The 16,006-nt window shown below is 32.9% G+C and overlaps 1 non-coding gene across 1 annotated transcript; it reads right to left on the reverse strand.

Annotated features, from left to right (window-relative positions):
* Positions 1-1,841: 1,841 nt before the first annotated feature.
* On the reverse strand, positions 1,842-1,978 carry LOC128576151 (small nucleolar RNA SNORA2/SNORA34 family). Its single transcript, XR_008377264.1, has one exon. It is a non-coding gene; the product is annotated as a small nucleolar RNA SNORA2/SNORA34 family (small nucleolar RNA).
* Between the last annotated feature and the right edge of the window lie 14,028 nt (positions 1,979-16,006).

Here is a 16,006-nt window from a genome sequence, read left to right on the forward strand (position 1 = left end):
GACCACAGCATAAAGAATATCAATCAACCCTTGAGAAAAACAGAAATAAGATGCAATTTACTGAAGAAAAAACATAAAAGGCCAGTGTATAGGTTGGAACATAATATCTTTGAGTTTCCTCTGGTAAACATGCTAGTAGAAAGAAATAAACAATATTGGTTATTTAGGAAGATGTTATTCTAGTATAAAGATTGTGTACAATTACTCATTTTCTCACAAGCAAGATGTCAATTGTCTTTTTTATAATAAAAACTGTAGTAAGGATAATAAATAATTGTTCAGTGTAATCGTGAGCTATTTGTTCAAAAGAAATACACTACACACTATGTCTATAGTCAATCTGATGTCCAAGTATGAAACTCAATATTTCAATTCATTAAGGATAATTATCCTTGATAAATTATTAAAGATGTAAATAACAATGAAAAATAACCTTCACCAGATAAATCGTTTAAACTGTTAAAATTGAATCATTTTCACTCCTCTATGTCCCACCAAAGACTTCTTCCCTGCCCCATCTGAAAGGAATCATTCACCCTTGAGTGTAACTTTTTGTCAACATAACCTTCATTTCATTCATAGCATTTATCACTTCTTGGCTTACATATATAGATTTCTGTCCTCTACAATAAAATATCAGTTCAAAAATCTAATGAGACTAAATTTAGTTTTTCTCAAATCGAACTCCAGTGAGTCTCTAGTATAAAATAAAAATTCAAATATTTGTCAAATGAATTAATAATCAATGAGGGAATGTTTATATTAAGACAATTTTTTTTGCAGTAGAATTCAATGAAATCTTTATCAAAATGTTTTCTGTGAATATCCATGAAAGAGAAACACAATAAAATGTCATCACGATTATTCACATATTTTATCTTCAAATTTTGTGCTTTTCCTGTAATCCAAATCGTGACTAAACATGTTACTTTTTCAATAAATGTACATACTTTAGATTACTAAGTCAACCTTAAATATTTTTCTAAACATTGATAACCAGAGTCTTTGTTGAAATAGCAGATAACCTAATAACTGATTATTAGTCTGATGTAGACAGAGGATATTTTCCGTTTTTTCTTTTGTAAAATGGAAGCCTGTCATAGATGTGGTATTTTTTCAAGCAATTATTTATATAAATTGTCATCCTAATTCAAAAACCACGATTGCTGTTCTTTTTTTGTTTTTTTGTTTTTATATTATAAAGTTTAAGAAATTTATCTTACAGAATTCACACTTTTAGTAAAATGAATAGTGAGGTATTATTTATCATTCAGGGTTTGTCATCCTCAGAATAGTGATATTCTGGGCTGGATAATTCTTTGTTGGGGAGAAGGGATGAGGCTACCCAGTGTACTTTTGGCAGCATTTATGGCCTCTGTCCAATAGAGGCCAGTAGCAACCTCCCACCCACACCTATGTGACAACAAAAACATATCCAGACATTGGCAAATATTTCCAGGTGGGAAATGACTTCTAGTTGTGAATGACAAGTATAGGGAGCAGAAATCCCCGATAAATCCTTTCAATGTTTTATTTTGGAAGAAATATAATATGTGCTTGTTCATAATGTCTTAGGTGTAATTTATAGATATGTAAATTGAAAAAAAATTAGCATTGAAGCACTTTTTTTTTTTTTTTTACTGTAGAATTATCTTTTTATTTTGGGTAAAAACCCACAGTCATTTTGGGGAGCTGTAATTAAGATTTAACAGCATTATAATTCTAACAAATAACTTAAATATCCTTGTGAGATAAATATAGTAATATTTTATGGGTATTTTGGAACCCGACAGTATTAAGACTACAAATCACACTAGCCTACATCTATCACCAATGACTCATAATGTTTCTTTCTAATGAATTGACCATTACATTTCCAAAGTTCTGAAATGGCCAACAGACCATAGAAAGATAATTCTTTAGGCTCCTTCTTGAAACCAACAGCTCCAGCAAACTGCTGGCCTTGATTCAGGGCCAACAGCATTGAAGCACTTTATCAACTTTCCAATGTTTATGATTTATTCACTTATAATCCACATGTGTATATATAGACACTCTTATTCCACTTTAAATGGCCTTTGATTCATGGAAAATTGCATTTTGGTTGTATTATTCAATTTTTCTTTGATTAAGAAAGATAATCTGAAATCTACTGGTCTCTTATGGAGTCAATATAACCCATTAAGTAGACATTTTCTTTTCCATTTTCTTAAAATAAAGTGCTAGTGAAATTAGAAGTTTAATTATTCAGCATACTGATATTTGAACAATTTGTCATTTTGTTCGCTTGCATTTTGTTTAATTTAGCTTTATTGCAACATAGACGACAACCTGCACTTCAATATGGAACAAGTTCCAGTTCCTCAGAGGCATCTTTTCTGTCCTTGTGGTAAACCTGTCACATTCATTTGTACACTGAATGCTTATTTAGGATGGAGGATTTTGCTTCTAACTTTTTGAGCTAAGCTGATAAGAATTGAATATATTTTTTGCCTGCTAGCTTGCTTTCAAGGAAGATTAAGAACAGAGAAAACATGTTTAATGTATTTTAGCTGAACCTAGAGATCAAGTCAACTGAATCCCAGATACATCCTATGTCTAAAGATTGCCTCACTCCATAACAAGTACTGATTTAGTCAGAGAAAGACCACCCTCTGACCACGTCTGAAAAGCTTGTAAAGAATGAAAGAAGAGACTTAGGATGAAGAAAAGCATTATAGAATTTTACTACAAAAAGAGAACCCAACTGATTATATAAAATAGTTCTCATGTTTGAAATTTTAATTTGAGACGGAGAGAGACTAAGTGACATACTTAATAACCACACACACTGTTAAATAATGATAAAACTGGACTTTGAAACATATTTTAAAATTACAGGTCAGCACCAATTTCCACCCATCCAACAGGGAAGTTGAAGTGAGATTTCTTGTTATTTAGTTTTAATTTCAAATCTTAGGCAAATACTTGGAGGAAGATTTTTCTAATCAACTTGCACAACCTTAGGAGATCAAATTATTGAGTAGCAGCTGATATGGCTTAGTAATATTATAATCATGCCATGACTTTGACAGAGTGATAGGTCTAATAAGTCAAGCATAAGGGATATATATTAATGTGTGTGTTTGTATACATACATAGATATACATATATTTACAGGCTTTTCTTTTGTCAGGTAACATTCTGTTTTATCTATCTATTTATATTTATATATATAAAATTCTGTTTATTATATTGGATATCTGATCGTAATGAATACAATAAACAATTGATGTACAGAACTGGTAATTAGGTATCTTCCTTGTCCTTCAAGCTATATCATAGATATCTATGACTGATTTTATAATCAACTTTTGTTCACAAAAATTTCCACAGTACTGCAGATTCATTTGAGAGACTACAACTTCTTTCTTCTCATATTGCTAAACTGAATAATTAATACAAATTATCACCAAATGGCAATAACCAAGGCAGTACAAAGAGGAAAAAGTTAAACTGTACCCTGATGAAAACTCATAAATGAAGCCACATGAATTCTTTAATTATCCTAATAAAAATTTTTCTCCATAACACTAAGAGAATTTTGAAAATGCTTTTAAAATCCTTTAAGCTAATTAAATTATCATCTACATTACAAGTTTACAGAATTCCATTTAAATAAAGTTCTTGTCTAGAGTGAAAAACAAAGGGAAACACGGGTGCAACTCCTCTGTGGCTGAGTTTCCTCATTCACAAATGAGAGAGTTGAGATTACGTTGTATGATTTCTCCCAGTTATATATTATTTACACTTCTATATCTAAAATTGATCTCCTTGCACACTAAAACTCTTTAGTTGTTGCAATCAAGGTTAATACTACTGAATTTAATTTAAAATGAACGTTGTATTGCCTCCTGTTATAGTGACAGGATATGCTGAAACTTTTAGAATACTTAGATGTGAGTTTGTTTTCTTTTAGTCTCTACTTGCTTTCAACTGTGCTCTGAAAAAAACTGGATTTTCACTGGATTTGAAATAAAACTGAAAATCCTTATTATCACCTACGTTATTAATTTCCTGTCTAATTTTAATGCCCATGACTCACTATTTTTTCATGTCATCAAATTCCTCATTTGCAATGGTCGCCTTCCTGTATTTCTGCCCCATCAAGCCCTTTTTTACTTCTAATGTACACTTTTTCCTTTATTTCATTATCATCTTCCTTCAGGGTTTAGTGTAATGTTACTCAGAGAACATTTCCTTTATCAACAGAAAATAATCAGTGAGAAAATGGAAAGTGTATTTTGTTTTGTGAGCTACAAATTTCATTATTACTCTTTGAATGACTGTTTCTTACACTGAATGTCAGTGACTGATGTTTTTAATCCAAATAAATCTCAAAAATGTTGGATGAGAGATTATAACATAGGAAAAAATTTGATGCGGCGCCTAAAACTCAACCAGGTGAAACCTTGTATTTACTGGAATGGAAGCCGTAGCTTTTGTAAAAAATTATTACATAGATGCACTTTGCTTTTAAATAATTCTGATAGATAAAATCTTTATTAATTCTTTAACCGAATACTATCATAGCTAGAGACTAAACAACTATTTGTGGGATAAATCCACGTGAATGTATGGCAGTTGTTCAAAAATATTCTTTTCATTGTTAACATATGAAATTATGAGCTCCATTAACATATATCATGTGAACGCAAAACATCCTCTATAGAGATGACTTTCCAATTGAGTTTCCATTTGTTATTTTTTCAGTCAAGTAACACATTTATGTTTGCTTGATGGCTTGATGTATTTCAAATTTTTAATGAAATAATAAGATCGAAAATATAACTAAGAAAATTAAAAACTAAAATATTGGAAATATTTTCCTTTATAATAATTTTAGTACTACATATTAGGTTTAGTCAACTATTCCTGTGAATTAATTTATTATCTTACATCTATTTCTTTAAAATAATAAGAACAATGTTGTACTATTGGTGAACTGTGCTACATGTATAAGTAGACGTACTTGAGAACTGCGTATTGATATAATTTGAAAACTATAAGAGTTTTCCCCCAATAATTTTGCCACTGCCTAGGCATCTTACCTGAAATATTGGCTAGTGAAAAGTATGTAGTAAGATGCTTTTTAAGAAATCATTCTATATCAAATGCATATAAGTAAGCCCAAATAGGTTTTTATATTAAGAGTTAACTAATATATGTTGAAAATATACTATATGCCAGCTATTATTTTTGGTACTTTCAAATAAGTTATCAAAACAATAGTATCACATTGAAAAAACCCATTGTAAGTTAGGAATTATTATTTTTCTATGTAGAGAATTTAAGAGATTATACAGTATATAAAATGGATAACCAGACGCTAAAAACAGAGTTCTTGATTGCCAGATCATTACTTGTTTGTTAGCACAATACTCAATATTGAAAAATGAAGCAATGGTTGAAAATACTAGTGGTTAGACAAGAAAGACTAAGGTTATCTCAAATATGTAATGCCACAAAGGAGGGGAGGTACAGATTGGGAATAAAACTATAGAGATCTAGGCAGATATTTTATTTGGATTAGAGTTGCACAAACAAACTTGACATAGGACAGACCCTCCTGGACTACCAGAAAGTACAATAACAGGTTACTCTTCCACGTTTAGCCCCTGAAATAGACAGATCATCATAGCAGAATTCCAGGCAATGCCACTTAACTATGTGTTTTCACAACTCCACACAAAAATAAACACTTTTCCTGTTTTGAAATATAAAACATGGTTTTTGTTTGTTTGTTTGTTTCACTCAGGGCTTACAATTTAAATGTACAAATTAGGAATCAACAATTGCACTAACAGTAGTTAGATTGATATTTATCTTTTTATCTCTAAATGTAAACTTATCATTGGAGCACTTATATGTCATGCAAGTATATATAAAACTAATTCTTCTAGGGAACAGCTTCATAAATTATTATTAAAAAGCCTACATATTTTAAACTCCTGACAAGTTTATGAATGATTGCTGTTTATCCCAGAATTTACCTTTTTCCCTTGTTAGATAACTGGTTTCAACTGAAGCCATAGTGAATATTCTGACAACACTTAAATTCTCAGGTTCATGCTCACTGACTTTGAAAAACCAAATAATCTAGACCAGGGATGGGGAACCACTGGCCTTAAGGCTGTATGTGGCCATGTAGGTCCTTAACTGGGGCCTTTTAACTGAATCCAAATTTTGGAACAAATCCTTCCATTTTTATTAATACATTTTAGTCATCTTTTATATACTTAATTTTATTTTTAAATGAACATATTTATAATACAAAAGAATAAAATAAGGTTCAAGGAAGCTGTTCCCCCAGATGCAATTAGAACTTTAGAAAGTCATAAGGACTAAATTGACAGCTTGATACACTAATGATTTAGTTCTAACTTTCCCTGCCTGGTAGGTGCCACTCTCAAATGTGGCCAGTTGGCAAGAGTTTTGGGGAGTGTAGTACACCAGTCTTTTATCAATTTTGACAATGGTGGGTGCACTATTTTTCTGTTTGAGGTGGAATTTGTGAATAGCTGCACAGATCAACTGTACTTTTTAATTCCAACTGCTTAACAGCCCACCAAGTCAAAGAAGACCAAAAGCATGCAGAAGAAACAAAACAGATTTTCAATGAGGATTAGAATTGCAATATTATCTTATTTCTGCTAAAGATAAGATAATTTGGTTGCTTTGTAATACTGCAGTGTGAACATTAAAGACATTCAATGCTCATCATCATTAAAACATCCTTAAGGACCAAAAATATTTTAAAGTAGAAGGAGAGGCATGAAATGTTGTATTGCAGAGATTAAAGGAGGAAAAGCAAAAGCAAAAACAAATCTTTCAAACAACTATAAGATCTGGAAATAATGCCACTGAAGCTACTTATAAAGTTATAATGCATTCTCAGAGGAAAAGGGAAGCTGTTCAGTGATGTAGAAATTAGGAAAGAATGCATTACAAAGTTGTGGGATGCTTCAACCGCAATAAAGTGCAAACTGCCTATTTTTTTTTATAAAGAATTTTATGAAGAACAGAACCAACAATGTGAATTAGTGAAAGAAGACTTCTATAGGAATGCAGCATTTCTGTGTGATAATCATGTCAAATCAAAATGACTTGACAATTTCTTTGGAGAACCATACAGATCAGCAGCATGAATTAAGCTTCAACTTAACAGAACAACTTCATGAAATACTTCAAAAGGAAAAGAGGTATTATTAAGTCACTTTGAATGAATCAGCTAATACTACTGGCTTGGCACAGATTTTACACTTCATTCAGGTCATAAGAGAAGATTTACTTTAGTATGAAGAGTTACTTACCTTGGGGCACTTTTGAGAAAAGAACATGGGGAGTAGATATATTCAATGACTCCTAAAATAAATGTCATGAAGTTGTGCTTAATTTGGTAAAGTTAGTGAGTGTATGTACAGAGGGTGCACCTTCCATGATGGGAAAACATGAAGGGTTTATTGCACAGATAAAATAAGATTTAACAGATCCAGATGCTCTCATTTCTTTTTATTATATTTTGCATTAGCAAAATCTTTGCAAAAGTTACTATTATAAGTGAAAAATTGTGTAAAGCTATAAGTATTGTTAGCTGTATTCATGCAAGCACAACATGGCTTCATCAGTTTAGCAACATGCTATAGTTGAACCTTGAGATATTCAATGTGGACTTGCTAAGTTGTCATAAGTGTGTTGGCTATTGTAGTGACAAATGTCAGCCAAAATTTTATCTCTGCAAGTACAGATAAGTAAATTTTATGAAGAAGAGACTCAAAAATGTGAATTAGTGAAAGAAGATTGCTATAGGAATGCGGTATTTCTAGGTGATATTATGTCAAATCAAAATGACTTGACAATTTCTTTGAAAGTTCAAACTAAGTCTATGTATGATATATGTGTCAAAAAAAAAATCCTTCAGGCATTTTTTTTTAAAAGTGCTTTTTCAAAACACTTTTTCTTGAAAAGAAAATTTCAGATGAATATTTTCCTCAGTTAGCAGAGTTCATTGATGAGTGGGATACTAGTCTGTGAATCACTGGATGAATATGCACCTGTTATAGACCAATTAATTGGAAAATACAATGACAGATTCATTGACTTTGAGAATTGTGACATCACTTTCGAATTTGCATTGCAGCCTCACCTAGTTGATATCACTAAGGTAGCTAAAGAATGGGAGAAGGAATTGATTGAGCTCTCAGTAGATGACATTTTAAAGTCATTGTTTGATGCTAAGAAAGATCTAATTGAAAACACAATGGGATACCCCACCTTCAGCAACATGCCCCCAAAAATGCTTTCTCACTTTCCAACATACCTCCAATAATTTCTTACTATTGCTGTGAATCCATATTCTGTTACCTAATGCAAATCAAGACTCTGTAAGATCACAAATAAAATCCATCTAGAGGATCAGTTGTAACTGCAGACCTCCATGCTGCAATCAAATATTTAAATGCTTTCCAACAGAAAGCAGACACAACAGAGTCATTCAAAGTTTAGTTAAATTACTAACTAGCAAGTAGTTTTCACTTTTTGAAATTTGAAGTACATAGTTATTAGAGTTTTACAAAATAATGTACATTTTAAAGTATATCTAATCTAAGTTTCTGGAATGTGGCCTGATTCAATTAAAGCTAAATTAATATGGCCTTTCCATGGCCCTTACACACTTCATAAAGATTAACCCCAAATGAATCAGAGATATAAATATAAAATGGAAAACTATACAACTTCCAGGAAAAAAAAATAACAAGAAATCGAAATGACCTAGGGTTTTGGCAATAACTTTTAATGTAACACCAAGGCATCTGCATGAAAGAAAAAAATCAGTATGTGGAATTTCATTAAAATTAAAAAATTCTGTTCTTCAAAAAGACTATAAGAGAATAAAAATAAAAGATACTGATTCAGAGAAAATATTTTAAAAAGACATTTCTAAGAAAGCATTGTTATCTAAAATATAAAAATAACTTGAAACGCAACAATAAAAGCAACTTGATTAATAAATAGGCCAAAGACCTAATTGATGAAATGTCTATCAATAAAAACATATGAATGATAAATACACATATGAAGAGATGATTATTATCATATGTCATCAGAGAAATGTATATGTAAACCACAGAAAGATAACATTCCATACTTATTGGAAGGGCTAAAATCTAGAATACTGTTATCACCAAATGTGCAAGAGGATGAGAAATAAAAGCTCTCATGCATTGCTAGTGGGGAAGCAAACACTATTTGGAATCAGTTTGGTTGTTTCTTTCAAAATTTAGCATTCTCTTATTATACAACCCAGCAATCACACTCCTTAGTAGTGCCCCAGAAGAGGTAAAAACAGGTCCATGACAAAAACCTATGCACTGACATTTATAGTAGCTTTATGTATAATTGCCAAAAACTTGCAATCAAGTAAGATGTTCCTTTAGTAGATGAATGTCTAAAAAACTGTGGTGCATTTAGGCAATAGGAATTTATTCACTGTGAAAAAGAAATGAGATATTAAGCCATGGAAGATCAGGGAGGAAATATAAATGTCTATTATGAATGGAAGAAATAAGTCTTAATAAGCTACCTCGCATATGATTCCAACTGTGTGGCATTTTATAAAGGTAAAACTATGGAAATAGTAAAGAGACTGGTGATTATCAGGTTCTGGGGATGGAGAGAAAAGAGAATGGGCAGAGCACAGAGAATTTACAGGGCAGTGAAGCTACTGTATATATATAATGATAAGTCATACTATTATACATTTGTCCAACTCCACAGAAAGTACAACATCAAGAGTGAACCCTAACATCATCTGTGTGATGATAATGTGACAATTTAGGCTCACCAACTGTAAACAATGCATATTATGGCTGGCGATATTGATAATTGGGGAGATTATGCAATATATGGAAAATGTCTGTACCTTCTGCTCAATTTGGTGTCAATTGAAAACTGCTCTAAAGAATGATACATTGGGTCGCGCCTGTAGCTCAGTGGGTAGGGTGCCAGCCCCATATACTGAGGGTGGCGGGTTCAAACCTGGCCATGGCCAAACAACAACAATAAGCTGGGCATTGTGACAGGAGCCTGTAGTCCCAGCTACTTGGGAGGCTGAGGCAAGAGAATTGCCTAAGCCTGGGAGTTGGAGGTTGCTGTGAGCTGAGACACCACAGCACTCTACCCAGGGTGATAAAGTGAGACTGTCTCTACAAAAAAAAAAAAAAAAAAAAAAAAAAAAAGGATACAGTAAAATAGTGAAACATTTCTTTAATATATCAAATAGAATGTCTTCATAAATGACTTATTGCCTTAAACATGTTAAACATAGTATGATTAATAAGTTAATTTTAAATTAACCCTTTTGAACCAAATGATTTCTTTATCTTTTCATTAATGTTGCACATAATCCTTTTAAATCGAATGAAACTTTGTATGTCCCTTGAATTAGGTCTTAGTAAATAGATTTTTGCACAGAGTATACCATATATCATAGTCAGAAAACTGACTATGACTTGCTTGGCTTAACAATTTTTCTTTTCTTTTTTTTTTTTTTTGTTGTTGAGACAGGGTCCCACTCTATGCCCCTGAGCAGAGTGCAGTGGGCGTGGTAGCTCACCGCAACCTCAGACTCGAGGGGCTGCAGGCACCCCGCTGCCTCAGCCTCTGGAAGCCGAGGTGCCCGGCTGGGTTTTTCCATTTTTTTTCATGAGTCAGGGTCTCACTGTCACTCAGGCGAGTCTCGAACTCCTGAGCTCAAGCGATTCTCCCTCAGCCTCCCACAGTGCTGGGATTACAGGCGTGAGCCCCCGCGCCCGGCAACAATTTTTCATCATCTTTTCAATCAGTTCATAAAAATTATGACATTATTTGCCAAGGTAACTTTGTATTTTCTTAAAGCAAAATTATAACAATATTATCATAATGTTTTACAGTCACAAAACAAGAGTAATGTTGCAAACAATTCTCAGAAATCTTTTATTCTTTTTAGATGATCACGTTAAGTTTTGATGACCAACATCATTCCAGGTCTAATAGACAAGTGACTCCAGGCTTAATGAAAACTAAAATAACTCCCTAGAACCGCTGCACTGAAGTTGGAAAACAAAAATAAATATGGATATGCTAAAATTAATTAACATTGGAAAATATAGCCCAAAATATTCTGAGAAGAAACAAAATGAATAAACTAGGGAATCATATGTAAGTCTACTGGTTTATTGTATCACTTGGTTTTATCTACTCTTCAATACTTCTCAAGAAGTCCTAGGGTTACTCTCAGCTTCATTTGAAATTGTTCTGAGCTTACTCCTCCAGCACCCTCCATCATTCCCTGCATTCTTTTATTCACAACGTCCCATTTGTTTAAGGGAAAGTAAAATTTGGCTTCCACTCCTCCCTATCCTCAGTTTCTGACTGATCCGATGGCATTTCTCTGCCTTAGTTTACCCCTTACAGTGGAGAAGTGTTGTCACAATACTGTTCCTCCTTGCACTCTCCACCACTTATTGTAATTTATACCATACTCTTAAAATAAATTACGTGTAGCACATATGAACTTTGCCACAATCATTCCACTCCTATATAATTTTAATTGAATTAAAAATATTGTATTAAGTATAAAATCTTACCTGGCTAGTAATAGTTATAGCACCCCAAATATATTTTCCCCAGATGTGTACTGGGGAAAATTTAGCATTTATTTGTAATATCTAGATTCTCAGTTTAATTTTTGAGAATTAAGTGAAATGAGGTATTGTTAGTCATTTAAAGATATTTGGGGGGGGTAAAGATGGATTTTATAATTGAGTAATTATTTCTACTTTATGCACTATATACAGAAAATTATTATAATCATTTTAGCTAAAAATGGCATTGAAAGTAAATGCCAAATTGACCATATGCTGTGCCCTTGTGTAGCAATTTTTCTCACAATTTCTCATCTAAGTATAATCACTTGAGTGATTTTTCTATTGAGTCTCTCAGATTATTTATCGGGCTCATGTACATTTTTGGAAAGTATCCCACCATACATTATATTTCTGCCCTAGATATCTTTCTAAAATCTTTATCCCTCTCCTTTTTGATGTTTTTGAGAGTAGTAATTCCCTGAAACAGTATTTTTCTTTTTTAAATACTTTTCTCTGTGAAAGCTTTAAAAAATTATCATGCAATCAAAACAGATAATGCTCTGGTGAGGAACTATAAATAAGATAAAAAAAATTAACAATTAGATAATTGTTTGGATCCTAATGAGTATTTCCTTTTAGGAGAGGAAACACGAAGTCAAAAATCTGTGAGTAACCTTTATATAAAGAACAGTATTCAAAACACTATTAAGTCATTAACTTCAGTAAATAGGCATTTAACCTTTGTCAAAATGCAACCATGTTTAACCTTTGTGTTTAAAATAGTGATTCTATTAGGTATGCCTCAATTGCTGCTGCCTCTTGACCTGAAATTTAAACTAATCCTTATGTGACCTTTGCAGAAAGTTAAGCCAAATTCTATTGAACTTTATTTTAAAAATAGCACTTTTCCTTTTTTTTTTGCAGAGGTTTTTCAGACCTTTGCATAAATCTCACTTTCTGATGAGTGAGGGTGATTCCAAAATACTGCAATGAAAAGTTGATGCTGTGTTTGTTGTTGTGTTTGCAGTGTTTTTGAAAGTTGCAAGAAAATTAAATCTCTCTTCAGAAAGTGTGTTGCAACAGACAAATTTTGCGAACTCTATACTTGCTATAGAAAAGTGCAATTCTAATGTCTCACCCTTGAACTCATTGTTCTTTATAGTCATGGAGGAATCAAAAACATAATTTGGTTGTATTACTATAGACACATCAGTTGGATAGAAAGAATTGTTTCAAACAGAAAGAGCTATTTTTCTCTTCCCATTTGCTTCAGTTATTCTTTGTGATCCACTGATAGGTTTCAAGTAGATTTCCTCTCAAATTAGCACCCGCAACTCTGTCTTCAGTGTTTTTTACAACAGATCCGGTATTTGCAAGTATCTCCAGGGAAGGTGTGTTTTTCTGAAAGATGCTTACCAGTACAACTAAAAGGTTTTCAGGAGCCTTTGAAAACCTAGACTAAAAACCACACTTTTTCATAAATAGAAACAAGAGGAAGGCGAGTGAACTGAGTCCTGCTATCTTTAATTGCCTTTTCCCTCTGAGCAGGTCTTCAAATAAATCTTAGGAGTCATAAAGTGGCCTTCCAATGTAAAATTGTGAAGGACAAATTACAGGAGAACATGTTTCCATTTTTAAGGAGAATGTGCCTGATTTTTTTAGAATGTTTCTCTGTAACACAGTCTTTGGCAATGTAAGACCCATCCTTTTACTTGTACCCTATATATTCTATAAATTTTAGATGCATAAGGTTCCAAACTTCTCGTTCAGAGAAAGAAAGCAAAGCTTAGAACACTGGTTCACAACCTTCCTACCGCCGCGACCCTTTAATACAGTTCTTCATGTTGTAGTGACCCTCAACCATAACATTATTTTTGTTATTTCCTTCTAAGTAACTCATAAATGGAAGTATATGAAAGAAAACAGCCCATTTTTTTGTACATTCATTTTCAGAATCATTTAGAATTTGTGTGCCCCAAATATTTGTTTGTCAAAGGTATATTTAGAAAGCTGAAGAGCATATTTTTTTAAGTTTCTTATACATGTAATAAGTTTTAAATACAAAATTTTACTAGGGTCCATTCTGCACAGCCACAAAAAAAAATTCTCTTATAATTCTGAACTGCAATTGTGTTTTGCCCAAAATATACAAACTTCAACAAAGTTAAATATAGTATATACCCTATGCAATTCATTATCATTAAGTTAATTTTTCTGTGTTCACTCCTCATTCATAAACATTTTTATCTTTAATTACAATAAAAGACCTGCCTATGTTTGAACACTGTGTTCAAGAATGTTACCTATTTTTTGCAGCTACTAGAAAAGTCCAGAGGGATTATATACATTCGACATACCCCACAGCAGGGTACAGCCAATTCTTCAGATTAGGGTGGAGGCTATGGTCACCCTCTCTGTTACATCAGTTTCAGAGTTTGTAGAAGTTTTTTTTTTTTTTTTTACATAGAGTCCCACTTTGTCACACTTGGTAGAGTGCCATAGAGTTATAGCTCACACAACCTCAAACACCTGGACTCAAGTGAGTCTTGCCTCAGCCTCCCGAGTATCTGTGACTACAGGCGCCTGCCACAACACCCAGTTATTTTTTAGAGACAGAGTCTCGCTCTTGCTCAGGCTGGTCTTGAACTCCTGAGCTAAGCAATCCACCAGCCTCAGCCTCACAGAGTGCTAGGATTACAGGCATGAGCCACCCTGCCTGGCTGGAGAAGCTTTAAACAGTATTAGGCCGAGGCTCTCCCATAGTTTCCTATAATAAAGAGATTGTAATTTTACTATTGTTATTTTTATTCGTGTGCACCTAAAAGAAAAGATCATATATAATTAGAAAATGTACTAAAAAAATTGATGCAACAGTATAATGGCCAAATACAATCCCACTGAAAAGTAATTAGAAGAAATGAATGCAGAAAATAACACTTTTCCCACATACACAGGTTTAGTGTTTTCCAGGAAGTTTAATTTTATATAAACATTTTACCACTTTATAAATACGAATTTTAATCAACTCCATGGGAGAAATATTAAATTCTGCATCTGATGCTTTACAGAAAAAATAGTCACTGCCTGGCACAGAAGATGAGCAAAATCTCTATTTTAAGTATAACCCATACGTCTGACTGTTCAGAAAATTTTTACTATACACTGACTGATAGAGTAAGTTTATTTAGTGGTGGTAAGGGAGGGTTGGGGCGAGAATCGAAAGGTCTTTTTATATATTGACTTCCTTTCTAGGTCCACATATATCTATTCACATATGTGTATTTAATTTCTAGATTATGTTTGCAAAGCAAGACTTAGAAAAGTTTCCTTTTTTTTTTTTTTTTTTTAAGTTTTCCACGGCCATGGGCAAATTTTCAAGAAACTTCTGCAAATAGAGCCTGTAAATCCAATGAATCTTGATTAGACATGAAAAAAAAATATTTATTCCCACCCTTCTGTGCTAATAAGTTAGGGTACAGAGAATATTTAAAGGCTAAATATGTATATCTGTTTTATATAATTATGAGGCTTTGTTTTGTCTAATTGTTATTGATCATTTAATAATACCAGTTGGGGATACAACAATTCTCTATGTTTCGTTTGTTTTCTGTGCCATCTTAGTCTTCAGCCAATTAAAAGAAAAATATATAAGTAACATTTATCACATTCTCCATTAAGTTTAACATATGCTGAGTATACTGCGGTCAAATTGTTCGTGTGTCTTTGTGTGTGTGAAATTGGTGCTGATCTTTCACTAAAAAATATCTAGTAAATGAAATTGTAGTCCAATGAATGGAGTTATTTTTGCTTTACACAAAATGTAAATGAAAGATACATTCTTCAGTTCAGAGCCCTCTTTGAGCAGTCCACACTTTACAATCATGCATTGTTTTGGTTTATGTTGTTCTTTCTTTAGTTAGTGAAGTTCTGATCATCACAGCACACAAAGACAACATAATGTTAATTTAATGCTGAGCAACTGGTATAGGAACAAAGCAGTCTATAAGGAAGCAAAGGACTGTGTATTGGGCTTGTAAATTTGTGGCCATCTGGAGTATCAGCACGATATCTGGTCTCCACGTTTGCATCAATGCCAAGGTTAGCCATATTTTCTGTTTCTAAACTTCCTCTCACAGGGAATTTGACACACACATTTTCTACAATCTTTTCACCTCTCGTGATAAACATAAAGTGTAGTAGCATATGGGTAGGGGACAACGTGATAGGCAAAGCAATTATTTGTGGTTTTCGTCTTCATGGGAAATCAAATGGGGATTGAGACATTAAAGACTGAGCCAGGTCTGTGCAGTGTACGTTTCTTTAGCTTCCTGGGTTTTTTC

The sequence above is a fragment of the Nycticebus coucang genome, chromosome 23 (genome assembly GCF_027406575.1).
Source record: "Nycticebus coucang isolate mNycCou1 chromosome 23, mNycCou1.pri, whole genome shotgun sequence".
Taxonomy (NCBI): Eukaryota; Metazoa; Chordata; class Mammalia; order Primates; family Lorisidae; genus Nycticebus; species Nycticebus coucang.